A 14,363-nucleotide genomic window follows, 5' to 3' on the forward strand; every position below is an offset into this window, starting at 1 on the left:
TTTTGCAGAAATTCCAGCATTTTTCCTTATTACTTTCCCTTCCAGGTTGAAAACTAAAACTGTGTCTATCTCCTGTGCTAAGTTCATCTATCGTCGAACGCTTTTCCGATTCTAACGCATATTAAGGAAATAGTTATATTGTAGTTGAAACACTCACAGATATTCATTGTAAAATTAAGTCTTAAAAATATTAATTAAACACTAGCCGAACCTGCGCTCTCTACACAGCGCATCATTCGCATATGAGCAAAAATCTCCTTATCATTCCTCACAACATATGTACATGTCCCTTTACACACACAAGTGAAAGACGTCTTGATTTTTAAAAAAAAATCGGCAAGAGGTATCATAAAGGGGAGATATTTTCGATTATTTTTTCTCAATATCTCGCACCGTTTGCAAGATTTGAGCCTACTTCCGGTTGAGTTTCTAATTCAAGTATGACCAGTGTTTTCTTTCTTCTTGCATGCAGTATGTAATAAGCAAATACATTACATATACAATTAATTATAATGTCAGTTATATATGGTGTTCATTGGGCAAAACACTCAAAACATAAAGATTTATCTTAAGACTCGAGAAATGGTTATCCATCCTTTTTCACTATTATTTGGCCATGGAACAAACGCCTGAGACATATACAACCCCAATATACAACATTGTGGTGTTGGAATGTATAACACATAGGATATGATGCTTTAGGTTTTAAAAAAAATTCAATGCTTCCAGCGTACCCTAAAAAAATGTTATAAAGAAATAATGGCCATGTTTTTGTAAAATATTCAATTAAAACTGGACAATCTACGCAAAATTTCCAATCGATCAGTGAAAACGTCATCTTTCTAGAGCCTGTAGTTTCCGAGATCTCATTGTCGAAAAGATTGACCACAAACATATAAACATAGTTTAAAAGAACTCGGAAGATGAAAGCACAACTCACATGCATTGATTTTAGAGAAGGCTTATTAAAATACAAAGGCTTTGAACAATAATTTTATATCATAAACTTTATGAAAAAGATATAGTTAACTAATTTAGACTATTTAAAGTACAAATACTTAACATGTTTGTCTCTGTTAAACGTGAAATCACACATAACCGTAAATGAAAGATTTGAAAGCTAAAGTTATAGGTTGGAGCTCAGGCGCTTTTAATTTTACCTGTATTAGCAACACCAATACGTATTAAAACCTATGCCAAAGAGAGGGCGTAACCCTTTAATGGCTGGGGTTAGTCTATTTGATATGAAGCCAAGTATGATTATATAAACCAAAATAAATGATTAAAGAAGTTTCCTAAACCTAACCCCTTACCTTTACAAAAAAAAAAGCGCTTTTAATTGCTATTGTAGTATTTTAATAGATAGATGTGATAAGTTAAACTGTGACCCACTTAGATATCTCCCCCTCAGCCGAAAGATCCCAAAACATACATAACTGATATTTTATATTCCATCCAAACATTTTATTTTAGTAACTTTGCTACATCGTAGAAGAACATTGAAAATGCTGAAGGAAAGATTTGAATTCAAGATTTAGACGTTCAAGTTAAGAGTATTAACCATGAGGCCAAGTAGTCTAGCGACGAAGCGAAATCTCGGTCTAATAAAATATAAACTTGCCTGGACCACCCATGTTACCATTTTTTTACATTGATTTACATTTTATCTTTTTTTTTTAATTGCATTACCGTTATGACTTATGGTCTCTAGAGAAGCGTAGATCTCCCTCGTGGCTAAGCGGTTAGCGTACGCGCCTGTGGCGTGGGAGACCCGGGTTCAATTCCCGGCGGGAGCTCATGTGGTTCGGACTCCACGTTAATCAGTAGGTCCACGTCTCATATAGCCTCGCTGCTGAAAGGGACGCTAAACTAAAATCAATTCAATTCTAGAGAAGCATAACTAAGAATTCCTATTTTGGTCAACCACAAAGAGTTCAGTTTCATGCCTGGATGCTATACAACCAACCATAGTCATAAAATTGGCGGGTTGTATATTTCACAGGTTAGATGAAGCTCATTCAAATGCATTATATTCAATGAAGTGCTGAAAAACTTAAGTTCGCCACCATACGCTCTGACACTCCTGCTTCTTTTCACTTAAGACTGCAGAAATAAAAGATATCATGAATTATCGCTTTACAATATCTTCCACATAGCAATATATTCAAGAGATCTGTGTTCGATTCCCAATGGGAGTGATTTAGATCCCATGTTAAGATGTAGCTCCACTTTTCGTGTAGCCTCCGTGCTGAACGGAACGCTAAACTCCAAATCAACTATTCAGTATACATATTTGATACATATTCTATTTCCCAACCATATAGAAGTCTACCTTTCTTTGAAATTTTAAACAAAGGTAGAATCTTAACATGATTGATTTTACTCACAACGTCTCCAACGTTATGATTTGACTTTCGAAACGAAAGAATCATTAAAATTAAGTTTGTGAGGATTGAGGTCTTTTTCCAAATTAAAACACACAGAATAGGTTTACACGTGCCATTGACGTTCATCAAGTCTTTCTAGAGGTGTACGAAGTAGCCACTGTGAATAAGAGGCCAGTAAAGCGTTTTACCCTCAGAGACAATGATGTTCAGGAAATTACAGCATCAAATCATAAGATGAAAAGTTACATATAACTATTGTTGGTAATACTTGTTGTTAGTTACTTCAAAGAGTAGCAATGACAGGATCGTAATTTACATTTAACGTGATTTTGTGTCTTAAAGAAGTTTTTCTCTTGACATGATCAGAAACGTGTTTTAGTCTTTTGCAGTGGCAATAGAAAAAAAAATGTTTTGATTGCCTATCGGTTCACGTGGAATGGTAGTATCTAATATAGCATTACTTTGGAAGCGATCAACGTTTTCTCTCTAAACGCCCGCCCAAAGAGAGAGAAACGCATCATCAACATTTCGGAGAGCGAAAGAGTAAACTAGGGGATATAAAGTAGTTAGCGGTTGATGCTTATCTTATGACGCGTTGGCTGATTGAATCTTCCTGTGCCTTATCAGCATCGAGGCTACATGAGACAGGGCGTACTGTTTGAAGTGGAATTGAACCACTACTTGCATTTGCACCCGAGGCAAATATCTCCACCGGAAGTTGAAGCGGAGACCACCTGCACAGAAACCACGCACGTTATTAATTCGTCAATGAGAATGTAATTATATGACAATCTTATTTTCAAAAGCGAACATGTCTACTTCCTTTTTTTCTCGAAATCCATCTTGAATGAAAAAGAAAATAATCATACCACAGAAATTAGAAACAATCATTAGAATGCATAAATACTCGGGATTTGCAAATATCCAGGTATTTAGTCTACCTTTTTCAGTATGCATAGAAACTGGTTGATGGCTCGATTAGGAGTTTCCTTGTAGCATAAGTGTTATGGTTAATCAGGCCTGTAGCCACTACATTAAGACAGGGGTGGAGATCAGTTTTGGTACGTGAGGTGATTTCGGCCATGTGTACAAATTATATTAACGTGTTTTCCATAAGCAGCTATCTTCACTACAATGAAGATAGGATGAATCATGCAATTCGAGAAATCTCAAAAGGAAAAAACAAGTGTAAGGAAGGTCGTTGAAAAGCATACGGTAACATATTTCTCTCAACTATCATGAACAAAATTCACAGCACGATGAAGCCGAAGAAAATCCAATGTAATAATGAAACTATGTGTAAAGCACTCGTAGATGGTTATGGACTCGCTAAAAGCCCATACGAGCGTTATGGTAGGTCAGTGATCGTTAGAAAATTCCGTCTCTACGTTGGAAGGATCACTGAGCAATTGCCTCTCACGTCCTTGCCTCACGTAAGATGATTTGCAAAACTGTACACATATTTTTTTTTCTATTGATGATGAATGAATCTGAGGAGCTTCATTGACTGGCTGAACGAGTTTAATTACTCTTAAGAACCTGCGAAAAAATTACTTTGTCTTCACACCCGTGAAGTCGTGAGGTGCAGTAATCCTTATTCCTGTGAAAGTAGTGTTATGTTCAAAGTAAGAATTAATGATGCTTACATAGGTACTTGTATCTTTGTATCATTTTATTATTGTATTTTGTCAGTTAAGCATTAAAAGAAAAATTGCGACTGAGGTTACAGCAACAATCTCTGATTTCGTTTGTGTCCGAAGTCACTGTGATCATTTGAAAAGTTAGACATTTACATTTATTAAATGGCAATTGTTTTAATCAAAAACAAAATTTCTTCTCCAGAAATAATTCAATATACAACTTAATTAACAAATAAGAAAAGAACTGAGTACGGTGAAAATAATTAATTACCCTTTATTCCGATCCGAAAACCAAAACACAGGTTTTCAGTTATTGATATTAAAGTGGCCGTAAGTCGCTAGCTTACCCTTTGCTATTAGTACACCCCACATCGTGCAGATCTAAAGGTCTCTCACTAACGGCTTTTTAATATCTAATGACTGAAAACTTGTTTCTTTATTTTCATTTCGAAACAAAGGATGAATTGTTTTCACCTTAGCCTTTTTTCTAAATTAAGTTTTGTATTTTCTACTTTGCAGCGTATGAACTTTGAAGTCTTTGTCATCTCATCCATAAGTCGGTGGGCAACAGGAAAATCTTGGGAGAGCTATTTTATACTTAGATAAGGTCTCTTCTTCGTAACTGCATCTAGATATTCTAACCTTGGTCTTCCTCTTCCTGGTTTTCCTTCTGTCTTTCTTTTTATCAACACGGTGATCCAATCGGAGTGCCGAATAAGATGGCCAAGCATGCTGTTTCTTCTTTTTCCTAATATCTTCACGATCTGTCGTCCTTCATTAGCTTCCTTTAGTATGTCTTCATTCCTTTTTCCCTTTGGTCCATGACATGCGTAACATTCTGCGCCAACACCACATTTCAAGTGCTTCCAGCTTGAAAATTTCAGGTTTTCTCAATGTCCACTTCTCTGATCCATAAAGCGCCTCGTTCCATACCAGGAGGGCCGCGGTGGCTCAGTGGTAGAGCGTTTACCTCTAGTGCTTGGGGTCTCGGGTTCGATCCCAGCTCCTGCCAAGTGAACTTTGTGGTGGACAAACACCGTATGCGTGGGTTTTCTCGGGGTTCTCCCGTTTCCTCCCACTTTCTTCATTTCACCATTTCATTCATTACTCATCATCACCGTCTCCTTTAGCCTAACCGGCATAATCGTGGGACGTAAAACTCAGATTATTCGTTCCATACCAGGGTCTTAATAAATCGTTTTCGGACGTCCAGCGACACATTTCTCGATGTTAGCAGTCCTCTTTTCCAATTAAACGCTTGTTTACATTTTGCTATTCTGAAACTTGCGTCTTTTTCTTTTCTTCCGTCCGAGGATATTAAGACTTCCTAAATAGGGGAACGTCTTAACATTTTCGATTTTCTTTCCATCTAGCCATATGTTTGCCCTTTCTTGTCCTGCTCTTGTGCATTTTATCACTTTGGTTTACTTCTTATTTATCTTCCTTTTTGCATTTTTTCCAGTTGGTCGTTCAAGTTTGAAAGTGTTTCCTGCAGGTCCTTTTCGTTTCCCGCTATCAGTGCTATGTCATCAGAGAACTTTGAAGTTCCTAATGAAAAAGAAAAAAGGTACTTAATAAGTTAATAATCGCTTATGTTCTATGGAGTTAGCAATATATATATCCTTGCTATAATATATATAGCAAGGATGAGTAATAAGTCTTGCAATATTTCCAGAACCCGAACAGCAGGCGCGCGTATATACCATGATCAATCGTAAACACAAGGACAAACTAGACTAAGAGATACAGTGAAAAACGAACTATTTGTTACGGAGGGCGCCACTACGGCAGGATTTTCACTCAGTTTTCTGTAGCAGTGATAACAAGTGCTCAACAACGTCTGGTTGTGCTACATGAGCTAATGTCAGCTCAGGCTCAGAGGAGTGTGGATGTGTGCGGGCAACTGCTACAAAATCATCGTGATTTCCCTTTTCTTAAAGGATTCTCACATGTGACGAAAAGTGAGCGTTTTTCGCGCACTAATCTAAATGCGCAAGAATCTGTAGTTAAGCAAGGGCAAAATTTCCAGAACTAGTCGTCAAGCAGGGCCGTTTCAAGCGTAAAGTCATGCTCCGTGTGTGGTAGAACTTCGAAGGGTAATTTACTTGCACTTCGTTAATAACGGTCGCATCATCAATGCGAATCTTTATTTAACCCGTTGAAGTGGATGTATGCTGCACTGCGTCAAAAATATCCTGCATTGATGAACCGAAAGGGCACCTCGCTACAACAGAAACTCAAAACCACACTCGGCTCGAAAAATGCAACAAAAGATTCAGGAACAGGTCAACAACCGGCAAAGATAGTAATGACTTTGCCCCTTTAAATTACTACCTGTTTCTGTCCATGGCACAGTTCCAAAAATCACGATAGTTGACTAACCAGCAGGAAATGGAAACAGCAGCAACTGACTTTTTTGTCTCTCAGGACAAGACGTGGTATCGATATGAAATGGAGGAACTGGCAGGAGATAGACAGTCCAATAGAAGGAGCTATACGTTAAATGATAATCTGCTTGTACGGGACTGTAATAAACACTGGTATCTTGTGTACCAGAATATTGCAAGACTTATCCTATTCCATCCTTCCCGGGAAGAAGTGGCGATTCTTTTGGAAATGATAATATGGGTGATTCTAAGCAAACAATAATTCATACAAACATAGATCATATTCTCAACAATTTCAGAGTTACAGGTTGTGAAAAATTTTTCTACATTATATTGTTCATTGTGCACCCTGTAGTTATTCTACGTTATTAAGAGAAATTTGTGAATGAAGGTTGTCATCCAATTCCCTTAAATAATCTTAACTTTGTTTATATATAAACACAATCTAAATCATTTAAGAAAACAGAATATGAAAATTTCGTTAACATGTACGAAAAATATTTTTTATATTAAAGTAAATTGGAGAATAAAGTTCAGAAATTAAGAGCATCAAATTAACTCATTTAAAATGGCTTTTAGAGCAAGAATCATAAAATTAGGTTTACATAATTTCTAAGCAACCAGTTTGTTATCTTCATCATACAAAACCAAACTGATAGGTTGAGATTGTAGCCATTATTCGGATGAAAATGGTGTTTATATTCAAAACGGGGTTTATATTAATTGACTGCCTACATCAGTCATTCCACAAAGAAGTAATGGATTACTGTTTCGTTTCTTTAGCTATTTCTTCAGTAAATATTTTTCTAAATTAACGTTTCCTGTTGTTCGCAGTGCTTTTTATGCCACTAGCAAGATAAGCATAATGTTTCGAGCAAACACTTTTACACTGTAATCATGTATACTTGATTCTTCTTAGGGATGTTCAACTGTAGCGGAAATAGTAAGGCCCAATAACTGTCCACTTGATGGAGTTCCAATTAAAAAAATAGTCTCTGTAGCTGACTGATTGAAACTGAAGTTATTTTGGACGACATGCGGGAACAGGAGGACATGGGTAAGCCACACAATCCACTTGGTTTAAATAGCATTCTTTCCCCGGAGGACATTGATGAACATTGCAAGGGTTGTCCGCAGGATTGCATCTGTCAGAAACTGCAAATACAAACACAAAAACATTAACAGAAAATTATACAACAGAATAGCGCTATGTTCTATTGAAGCATAAAAGAGTAAGTTTAGACCATTTGAATCCAAACATGTACTTGTGTGTTTACATGCGTTGGTGAATTCCACAAAAAATTCTCAAAAAAATTAAGTTTAGATTAAATCCGAGGCCCCATTACGTATCAGCTTCCGTCAACGCAAGCAATTTGTATAATCAGTAGGCCCTATTACATATTGATTTTGTGAATTCATTATATGACATAAGTTACACAAATTTTCAATTTTCCCATAATCTCTGCGTATGACGTATTAATAGGAAAATCATCGTTTGCTACGTGTAGCTAAGGTTTTCCACAAACACACCACAAAAATGTCTTCGCGAATATTTTTTTAATTATATTACTATTAGTCTTGCTTACGACACGACAAATTTTTCGTCTCCTCTCAAAAGCGAGACGAGTCGAAAGGAGAAGTTCCTTTTCAAATTCGAGACGAGACATTTCTCGTGAGCAACACTAGTTCACGCTAATCTTGGATCTCAAATACTGTTTTCGTGTTACATCATTCACAGGATAAATTGATAAATGATTGTACGAACACAGTGAGGAACATTTATCAACGTTTAAAGGTACGTCAAGTCATTATATAATATACTCCAATAATAAATATGGTTTAAATGTTGTTATATCACACTCATCGTAGAATTTTCGTGACCCAGGAGGATTCTGATAACTTCTAGCTCAAATTAAGGAAAAAAATCAGGTGTTACATTTTGAACAAAAATACGAAATAAAACGAGAATTTTTTTTCGAGACGAGAGAGGGAATTATTTTGCAAGAATTAAGACGAGACTAGAATAGTACAAAAATTTACGAAACGAGAAAACCTTATTTCCTCGCGTCGTCTCGTCTCTTGGACAACACTAACTGTTATGACGAATTTTGGGAAGATGGATAGATAAAGTATGTTCTATTTCACTCTTCTCGATCAGGCTTATCGCTGAAACAGGTCGTAATTTGGGGTATTAGATGCACGTGTAATGCGGACGTGTACGTGTCGAAACGAAACAAGAAAGAATTAAGACAAGAAATCTATAAAACGAAATTAAAAGACGACACGAAAAAACCTTATTTTTCATTTCCTTTCATCTCATGACCTATTCAAAATGAAACGTATTTTGATTTCTAATATATTGAAAGGGGAGCAACAGCCAACGTAAGTCAAAATATCATTCCAAGTTATATAGTTGTCACTTTCCAAGTTACATAGGTTATATTAATGCATTAGGATCCCGGTCACAGTTTTAAGAAATGAATATCGGTTTTCAGGTATTTTCTTACAGGCCAGAATCTGAGGCCACAGATTAGTATCATAATTGTCGGGTATTCTAATTTGTGAATTATATTAAAGACCTTGAAAACAGAAATTAATGCACTGAAACTGCACTTTCAATCTGGTGCTTTACAAGTCTAAACTGTAGATAGTAGTAAGAGCTTCTGTTGTGTTGTCATCAGGGATGTAAGTAGCGATAGGTCTTCGGGGTCCAGACTCCCCTTCCTCTAGAAACTTGGACCTCTCTGTAAATTAAATGTAGTTTCAGAAATAATTATAATTTTACAAATTTTACATATAATTTACACCAGGCGTAAAAGTGGCTCTGAGAAGGTAGGTGGCGGTATGACATCACGCCATTCCCCCTGCTTATCTTTGCCAATTGTAATTTTTTAGAAACTGGGGGGGCGCCATACACATTTTTTCCAGGTGGGAGGACGGCGTTTCCCCGTGTTCCCCCCTCTTACGCCTGATGTACACTCATACCCCCGAAATGAATTCCTGCATACATCCAAGATCATCATTATATAATATTAATCTTTTGCGTGAATGTCTCTACTGTCATGTATTATCTCTGCTGCCTTATTATTATTATTATTATTATTATTATTATTATTATTATTATTATTATTATTATTATTATTATTATTATTATTATTATTATTTAATTGTATAAGTTGTGCAGTTCTTTGTTAGCTGACAAGAATATGTGCACGTCTTATCACTTGGAAAATTTTATAGTCGAAATCAATGTGATCACCGCTAGTACTTTCGTATAGATCTAGTACATTTTATAATATTTTAGTGTTCTACTACGTTCACCAACAAATCTAGTACTTTTCTCATCCTCTTCTTTTTTCGTAAATACATTTGGGAGGGGAAAAAGGAACCTCATGAAAATTTGCCAAATGTACGAAAATTTCACTGTTCCTCGTAACATTTTTCTTCCTGTTTCTTTTTCAACAGTGGCATTAACAAAAGCGGAAGTGGGAGATAGGTGCCGTCCGGTCGCCTCCTCCAATCAATAAATTACCACAATAAACAATATTGCATGTTTAGTAACCCGTTTAAACAGTAGGATATTAACGAATTAAAACTCAATTTTCTCAATAAGCCTATTTTATGATATGTTGTTGTTTTCTCCCGACATCCTCTATATTTGTCATACTTGTGTTACTTTAGTGTTTTTACAGTGAGTTCTAATACGACAATTAAGCAGGGATTACGCCAGCTGTTTTTTTTTTTTTTTTTTTTTTTTTAGTTTGGGGTATAAAGCCAAAATTTAGAGGCTATGAGTGGTTTGCACGGTTTGTATCGAATTTTAACTTTAAAAAAAAAAATATGTAAGTTTGAGGTTTTTCCAAGAATGTGGGGTCACTCCCCTCACAGAGGATGGGGAGCTGCCGAAAACTTTCTAATAAGATATTACTATCGTAAAATGTCATAAATAGGGTGAAATGGGAGCATATAAGATTTTAGTGCTTGTTTCCAAGATCTATTACTTTTTTTTTTCTGCATAGGTTAGTACGAAATATTTTTGCTGGATGATCACAATGGTCCAAATTGCCAGGGAGAAAATTAATAATAGTTGAGGCTCATGATAATGTAGATTTTCAGAATCGTAATTCATATGACTTTTCACTTATGACAGAATAAAATGCGGCATTTCATAACAAGCAATTGCTATTTTAAAGAACGCGAGACACTCAAAATACTTACACGTAACGCACTTTCCATCATCACAGCATCCTTTGCAACATTCAGAACTTCTCAGGCACTAAATAGAAAGAAAAACAAGTTATCAGAATAAAGTAAAATTACTCCGGTGGACCATCATTTTTAAAAGAAAATTATATGGTTCATATGTAGGTACAAGGATTCGAAAAGTCATGATTCGCTGTTTTATCAGGGAAAAAATTATAATTCCTGAAATATACAGATGTATACCACTAATTTGAGTAACCGACGTATTGGACTAGTCGAATAAAACCAGTGGGGTCTGCAGATGGGTTTGGCTGGGAACAACTCAAAACGTTTAAATGGCATGCAATGTCTTCGAACGACGAACCTTCTAGAAGAAGTATGAGTGCAGTATCTATCCTCTCCCCAAAATGGCAGACAAGTAACGTTTAAAAAGTGACATAGCTACAATTAATATTGAATCTTTCCTCAGTATTTTCTGCTAGGTCTAAAACAGAGCGAAATTTCAAAACTTCTCTTCTATTAATCAAAACTGGATTATAAAATCAACTAAGGCGTTACCGAGGAAGTAACTTTACAAAACCATACAACAATCAGGAGAATTCCGAGAAAAACAATGAACATAATGTTTCCCAGGTTTAATGCATGCTACACCTTGTGTTTGACAATACCAAAGGGTGTATTACTATTAATGGCCTGTTCCCCAATCGGAAACAGTACCACACGCCACTGATAAATATATACATCAAAAGATATTCTTTAGGTACCAGTTAAGACACTGGAGAACTTTTTTTTTTTTTAATATGACTCCGCAACCCTCTGTAGAAGCAGAGTATAATATGCATGAGCTTCCCCGTGAGTAAGTGGTTAGCGTTCGCAGTTCCTGTGAGAAAGACCCGATGGCAGCTGACATGGTTCGAATTCCACGTTAAGCTGTACTGTACGTCAAAGACTCCTATAAATTTGTTACCTGAAAAGGGACGTTAGTTTCTATAGAAACAACAAACTTATTATCTAGATCAGTAATAGCCAAATGCTGGCCAGCTGGCCGGAAATGTGTTTCGTCCGACCAGCGAATAAAAATGGAAAATGTATTATTAATTTTTTATTCTTAATTCCATACGTAACAAAAAGAGAGTGGTTGGCCATTATAATATGACTAATCGCGCCTTGACTTTTCACCTTGAAAATGTTTTTAATTTTCTAGGTACCAAGTCGATTCTGCGAGGTAGGGTTGTTAGTCGATGTTTGTTGAAGTTTAGTGTCTCTTCTCAGCACAGAGGCTCTACGAGAGAGGGATCTACAATTTAAAGTGGAATTCAAACCAAGTTTCAAGGTTCTCCCATCGGAAATCGAACCCAGGACACCATGCAGCAAGTGGTTCGTACACTACTCTAGACCAGCAGGGGAAAATGAAATGAAATCTTTAAGGTTTTTTATGTCCCACGGTTAGGGATGCGCACGAGACAAGATTTGTGGCTGTTTCGTCTCGAAATTGTGCTATAAAAGTGATGTCTCGACTCGAAAAATGTATATTTCTCTATTGGAAGAGGTGTGTGTCGACTCGAATTTTGTCAGGAAAATCCTGTCTCGACTCGTCTCATGCGCATCCCTACGCACGGTTATGCCGGTTAGGCTAAAGGAGACGGTGATGATGAATGAAATGGAATGAAGAAAGTGGGAGGAAATGGGAGAACCCCGAGAAAACCCACGCACACGGTGTTTGTCCACCACAAAGTTCACTTGGCGGGCACTGGGATCGAACCCGGGACCCCAAGTACCAGAGATGAACGCTCTACCACTGAGCCACCGCGGCCCCGACCAGCAGGGGAGACTATCGTTCTTAAGATGACAAGCAATATAATAAACTAGCAGCGTTCACCCCGCTTCGCTGCGGTCACCCCGGAACGCAATAAACTTTGTTACTTAGATAATTTTTACTTTTTCGCTTTCAAGTGATATGATAAAAACCATAGAAGATTGCAGTAAATCTTAACATTATATCGCCTGTCATTTATGTTAACCCGCCCCGCTTCGCTGCGGTCATCCCGGTGCTGGCATATTGTAAAAGTGTCTGTAAAAATAAGCAAATCAATTAAAAAATTTTAAACAGAAGATTCAAGCTATTTTCCGCTGTATATCGCCTGTCATTTATGTTAACCCGCCGAGTGACACGGTCATGCGGGTTGCATATAAACACGTTTATTTTTACCTATGATGAACTAATAACAAAGGATTTGTACGTTATGGACACTTGAATGGTCAATTATCTCAAGACACTGGTAATTAAAAATTAAAGTGATATGATAAAAACCATCTAGGGTCCAAATCCTAATAACCCCCCAAAAATGAAAGAAATTGGTTCAGCCGTATTAGCGTGATGAGCGGACAAAGGATTTTGTACGTTCTCTTTTATATATATAGATTAACTTCATGAATGCCGTTAAAACCCATTTGTGTAAGGTAGCTAATTTAAGCACACCTTAAATCTTCACTGAAATTTCGATGATAATGATGATGATGATAATAATAATAATAATAATAATAATAATAATAATAATAATAATAATAACGTTAGGCTTATTTTCGAGACAATACTGGACTTATCGATAGTACGCACCAGATCGATTAAATTCATAATAGTTGGAGGGAAAATCACAAATCTATACATTCGAAAAATGTTTAAATATTCTCCCATGGGAAAAAGTTTAAGAATCATTACTTTACTTCAATTGATTTTTGGTTCTTTTTCGAATGGATTACAGATTCTTAATTCATTTTGGTAGTGTGAGTTATCCTAATGTTTAAGATAGGTAAACTTTGTTTTCAGCATTATTTGTATTTATAATAAATCAGTTTATGTCAGCACATATGTAGACATGTCTGATTTTGAAAGTAGAACCTTCCGTTCGTATACATTTTCCGAAACTTGCAGCATTGGTCTGCATTTTTTACACTCAAATGTATTTTTATTTCAATTTCATACATTCCACATGTAAAGATACACTGGCTATTTGTACTCGAAGAAGGAATTGTTAAAAAAAGAAAAGAAAAGAAAAGAAAAGAAAAGAAAAGAAAAGAAAAGAAAAGAAAAGAAAAGAAAAGAAAAGAAAGAAACTTCTGAAATATATCTATGTGAAGTCAACATGATGCTGTTAAATACTCTTGTTTAAGTAATTTTCATACATTTCAATGTATTTTTTATAAGATTTCAAAAGTAAAGCTGAAATTCAAATATAAAACCTAGCGTTCTTGTGCCTAAGCTAAGATTTTTAAATCGTATTAGCCAGATGGAAATGTGTCTACATTATGGCATTTCAGAATATGGTAACCGTAGTTTATCAGATTCATTATCAGTTAGTAAAAATAGAAGATTAAAAAAAGGTAATTATATTTCAAAAAGGGTTATTTGATCAAAGAGTTTTTGCATAACTAGTATTTGTTTTATTTTTATTTTAGCGAAATTAAAATTGATTAGTGCCTCATACTAAAATATAATCATAATTATGTATAACATTCCTTAAAGTAATGCCTGAAATGCGGATCATCATGTTCACTACCTAGAAATTAGCACAACGTTTTAGTTATTTAAAAAATGACTCAAATTCAAAGCAAGGTCATGGTGGCTCAGTGGTAGAGCTTTCACCTCTGTTGCATGGGGTCCTTGGTTGATCCCAGATCGCGCCAAGTAAACTTTGTGGTTGACAAACACCGTGTAAGTAGGTTTTCTCGGTGTTGTCCCGTTTCCT

At 36.0% G+C, this 14,363-nt stretch overlaps 1 long non-coding RNA gene across 4 annotated transcripts in view; it reads right to left on the minus strand.

The window, feature by feature from the left end:
* Positions 1–6,669: 6,669 nt before the first annotated feature.
* Positions 6,670–14,363, minus strand: part of LOC145682962 (uncharacterized) — a 49,233-nt gene continuing 41,539 nt past the window's right edge. For 3 of the 4 annotated variants that reach the window (XR_014130962.1, XR_014130959.1, XR_014130960.1), the window contains exons 3-4: positions 10,633–10,690; positions 6,674–7,569 (exon numbers count right to left, since the gene is read on the minus strand). This is a non-coding gene — a long non-coding RNA (uncharacterized LOC145682962). Of the gene's footprint in view, positions 7,570–10,632; positions 10,691–14,363 lie in introns of all 4 variants that reach the window. The other variant, XR_014130958.1, reaches the window with a different exon arrangement.

Source organism: Thermobia domestica, chromosome 1 (assembly GCF_964235325.1).
Source record: "Thermobia domestica chromosome 1, izTheDome1.hap1.1, whole genome shotgun sequence".
In the NCBI taxonomy this organism is placed as follows: Eukaryota; Metazoa; Arthropoda; class Insecta; order Zygentoma; family Lepismatidae; genus Thermobia; species Thermobia domestica.